A 5,396-nucleotide genomic window follows, 5' to 3' on the forward strand; every position below is an offset into this window, starting at 1 on the left:
GCGATTTCAGTGATAATTTGTGGGCATCAGACAATAAAATTAGCATATCAATTAAGGATGTCGAATTAAGTCAGGTCGTAGACAAACCAACTAGAATAACTTCCGCAACATAAATTGATCTCATGATTACTAACAAGCCTGAAATTATAACTGATCTTGAAGTAGCTCCCAGTCTGGTGGAAGATCGTGAATCTATAGCTGCTACTCGCAACACATGAAAACCAAAAGGCAACCAGTGCTTCACACGTCACGTTGCCTTAAAACTGCAGTCAAAATGAGTTTTGTGATTTATTATTAATTGAAATTTCCACTCTTAATGGTATTCTACACACCGATGATGTTCAAGCACACACCAAACTTATAAGTGACACTTTCTTGAAATGCATGGACACTTATGCTCCTATTGTAACGAGGGAAATGACACGACCTGCTGCACTGTTGATATCAAGTGATATTAAGGCCACAATGAAAACTAGGGACCAACTTGGTAAACGCATTAAGACTATTAAGTGCAACGTGACTCTACGCAGTTGCAAGAAAAAGAAGAAAAGAAGCGAGTAAAATTACTTATAGACAAAAGTATAAAACAATACGCTTAGGTGAATTCAGAAAGCAAAAGAAATAACATTGCTGCAACATGAAAAACTATCAGGGAAATTATTCATGATGTAAAGTGCAATCCTAAACAAATGCATGACAACATTTAACCAAAGGGAGAGAGCAGATGAATTTGATATTTTTTGGCAAATGCTGGAAAATATGTTTGTAAAAAGTCACAAGCAGTTCTGAATTTTCATGCTACCAAAGCTAATGTTGAAAGTATCTTTACTTTAGGCGAATGTTCTTACGACAGTTTTAGACTCTGGACTGCAATACTGTTCTTTTAACCATAAGAGGTTTAAAAGAATCTAATTATTATGGTTCAAATGGCATTCCATTTCGCTTCATAAAAGATTCACTACCAGTAATTGTGTTTTACATCATGATTATCATAAATACTTCCATTGTCATAAACACACTTCCTGACCTATGGAAAATATATCATTTTATTCCCTTACATAAATACAGTGACAGATAATGTCAATACAATCATCCAATCTCTTTGCTGCCAATATTATTAAAGATTTTAGAGAAAATTATAGCCAATCAGTTAATGTCCTTTTTGGAGTCAAACAGACTATTGGCTGATAATCAACATGGATTGCGACAAAAGCTTTCTACAGATCCTCCTGATCTTTTCAAAATAACTGATAAGATATATAGCAATATTGACAGTAAGACCTTAGCACTTCTTAGACTCCTTGCCCTATTTAAGGCTTTTGATAGTATGAATCGCAAAATATTTATGGACAAATGCATGAAACAAAACAGAGATCCTCTTTGGTTCCGGTATTAGCTAATAAACAGGTCACAATTAGTAAAGATCAAAAATACTCCAAGAAATATTTCTTCTGGTGTCCCTCAAGGATCGGTGTTAGATCCAATTCTATTCTCTATGTGAGCGATCTATCTGAGTGCTTACAAGACTGCCTCATAGTGACACTCAATTAAACCTGACTGGAAATAATGAATGCGTTTCCGAGTTAACCGAAAGTCTTTTGTCGACTGTCAAATTATACTTTTAAAAGATTGGACTACTGCTGATTCATAAGAAAACTCAATGCATATTTATGCGCCCACGGTAATGTTTATCACTAGTACAGAATGATGTTTTAAATTCTAATGGAAATATTATAAAACCTAGCACAGCTAGGGACTTTATTTTGATCAACATAGGCTTTTTAACGCACATATAGATGAAATGCACAGAGAAGAAAATGGCACACCACTTTAACTCAACAGTATAGTTAAATTCTTTGATACTCATACACAAATCATTGTTGTCCAATCGCTAGTACTAAGCATCGTAAACTATTGCTCAAGAGTGGGGAGTCGCAAATAAAACCCAAATAGAAAGAGTTCAGAAATTTTCGTGGCAAGAGTAGTGTGTGGAGGTTTAAGAAAGTACAACCATGTATCCACCGCTTTCAAGCAACTAGAATGGTTAAAAGTCGATTATATATTTTTATATGGAATGGGTACCTTAGTTTTTAAGATATCAAATAATCAATCACCTGTCTGGTTATTTAACATTTTTACTGTACACATAATAAGAGGTACAATTACGAGATAGTGCAATGATTTACTAGTTGCCCGAACCAATACTGCAGCTGCATCGAAAATATTAATGGTGGGAGGTCCATTACATTAGTCTGGAACAAGATTCTACCTCAGGTTAGGGACATGGGTTGTCTTCCTGTTTATATAGACAGATTTAAGATTTTTTTTTTTTAGGTTATCCGGCAGGCTAGTTCAGTTGTAGTCTCACATCCCCATGATTGGCAGATCGAGCCCCGTCCAAGCTCGTGAGTTTCCACTTTCCCGTGGCGGTCACTGCCGTGACTGGGCACCACCTTGGGTAAGGACCAATACTCAACATTCGTTGGCCCACTCTCTCACCAGTCAGCACGCGCTGACATAAGTGGACATTTAAGCCCGGTGAAGCACAGGCTCTGCAAATATGGCTTATTCTTCTACTTATATTTTATGTGAACAGAATCAGTCTTTACTACAATACGCCATTTGCAAAATAGTGCTGATTTGTATTGTTTAAATTCTGTGACATGTATGATATATTAAAAATATCATACATGTATATTACTGTATATAAATTTACTTTACATTTATTTCATATCAGTATGATGGAGTAATATTGTATAATGTCTGTATGATTTGTATCATAGTATGTGTACTGTAAAATGACCTAATGAAAAACACTGTAAGGAATAACCAATATAAATTGGAAATAAAGATTATTATATTTTTATTGATATTATTACACTCTATCTTTCTCTCTCTCTCACCCTCTCTCTCTCCCTCACCCTCTCTCTCTCTCTTTCTCTCTCTTTATCTTTATACCTCTCTCTCCCTCACCCCTAACTCTCTCTCTCACTCTCTCTCTCTCCCTCACCCTCTCTCTCTCTCTCTCTCTTTATCTTTATATCTCTCTCTCTTTATCTTTGTACCTCTCTCTCTCCCTCCCCTCCCCCCCCCTCTCTCTCTCTCTCTCTCTCTCTCTCTCTTTCTCACTCACTCACATTCTCTCTCTTCCTCACCCTCTCTCTCTCTCTCTCTCTCTCTCTCTCTCTCTCTCTCTCTCTCTCTCTCTCCTCTCTTTTTCTCTCTCTCTCCCTCCCCCCCCCCTCCTCCCTCTCTCTCTCTCTCTCCTCTCTCTCTCTCTCTCTCTCTCTCTCTCTCTCTCTCTCTCTCTCTCTCTCTCTCTCTCTCTCTCTCTCTCTCTCTCTCTCTCTCTCTCTTTATCTTTATACCTCTCTCTCTCTATCTCTCTCTCCCTCACCCCCCCCCCTCTCTCTCTCTCTCTCTCTCTCTCTCTTTATCTTTATACCTCTCTCTCTCTCTTTATCATTATACCTCTCTCTCTCTCTTTATCTTTATACCTCTCTCTCTCTATCTCTCTCTCCCTCATCCCCCCTCTCTCTCTCACTCTCTCTCTCTTTATCTTTATCTCTCTCTCTTTATCTTTATCTCTCTCTCTCTTAACCCTCCCCTCTCTCTCAACCCTCCTCTCTCTCTCTCTCTCTCTCTTACCCCTCCTCTCTCTCTCTCTCTTTCTCTTTCTCTTTATATTTTTCTTTCTTTACCTTTATATCTCTCTCTCTCCTTTACCCCCCCCCTCTCTCTCTCTCTCTCTCTCTCTCTCTCTCTCTCTCTCTCTCACTCTCTCTCTCTTTATCTCTATATCTCTCTCACCCTCTCCCTCACCCTCACCCTCTCTCTCTCAGTTATTACCTTTTTATGATCGAGTCACAAATTAATAAAAAAAAAAAAAAAAGTAAACAGAGAAAGGCAGAATGTTCATTATGACAAATGTATCAATAATGTTAATGAAAATGCATAATTTTGTAATTCACACTGTAAAATACAGTCTCTGTATCTCTTTTCATAGAGAATATCTGAATACAGCCAAAGATTTTTTATTTAATACTGTGTGCATCAGCTATGTTTAGAAAAGATACATGGTCTTTGCTTACTTTGTTTCTATGATATGTACAGACATTCTTGCATGTATGTAGGTTTTATGTTGTTTCTTTGTAAATATCTGTATCCTCTCTCTTTCTATGTCTCTCTCTCTACTCTCTCTCTCTCTCTCTCTTACTCTCTCTCTCTCGCTCTTTCTCTACTCCATTATAGTCTACGATGATATTCAACCAAGCACTGTCATATCTCTTCCCATATCACTCTTATTCTGTGCTAATATATCTATTTCATGCATTCTTACTGGCCTTATTCTCAGGGTATGAGATTGAGTATCAATACACGGAAACTTCTCTTATACTCGACGTTTTATTTATTTTTTTCACTAAATTTATCCCCATGCTAATATTATTTGAGCTTCTGTTGGATCCTTGTTGAATTTTCGGCATTCCCCTTTCTACAGTTCTGTCTTTTAGTCCTCTTCACTTGGGCCCCTATAGTCTACAGGTCTATGGGTAGGTCTCTTATGTTTTGTAGTTCTTTGGTTAGACCTTTATGCTCTGCAGATTTGTTTGTGCTTAGGCCTCTTTGATCTCTGTTCTATTATTAGACTTCTATACACTATATATATATATATATTTATTTTTTTTATACTTAGGCCTCTATGCTCTTTGCTTAAGTTCCTCTGCTCTATAATTCTTAATTTATGCGTCGATGTTCTAGGGTTTTATGCTTAAGCCTCTGTGATTTTCAGTGCTGTGATTAGTCTACTGCGTTCTACATGTATGTGCTTAGGCTTGTATGTTGAGTCATAATGTTGCACTTGCCTGTGGTTTCTTCTCCTTTAAAGCGCCGTCGCTGTAATTAGATTCATCCCAATCCAACGGTTGCCAGCTGCTCCTTGATGTTCCGCTCAGTATATACATTGCTGGTGCCACTTGGAGCAGGGAATTACTCGGGCTCTGCTATCAGGAAATGTATGAAGAGAAGGATACATGTGTTTGTTTAATGGGCGAAAAACAAACATTGACTTGGTATTTTTCAAAATGTTTTGTTAATTTGTTCATCGTCAGCGGATATAATAACGACAATTCTTAAAAGAATATGTCAGATGATATTGAGTTAATAATGCCTTCATTACCTGAATATATATATATATATATATATAATATATATATATATATATATATATATTATATATATATATATATATATATATATATATATATATATATATATATATATATATATATATAATATATATATATATATATATATATATATATATATATATATATATATATAATATATATATATATATATATATATATATATATATATATATATAATATATATATATA

The sequence above is a fragment of the Penaeus japonicus genome, unplaced genomic scaffold (genome assembly GCF_977035675.1).
Source record: "Penaeus japonicus unplaced genomic scaffold, GWHDUDI00000001_assembly GWHDUDI00000003, whole genome shotgun sequence".
Classification (NCBI taxonomy): domain Eukaryota; kingdom Metazoa; phylum Arthropoda; class Malacostraca; order Decapoda; family Penaeidae; genus Penaeus; species Penaeus japonicus.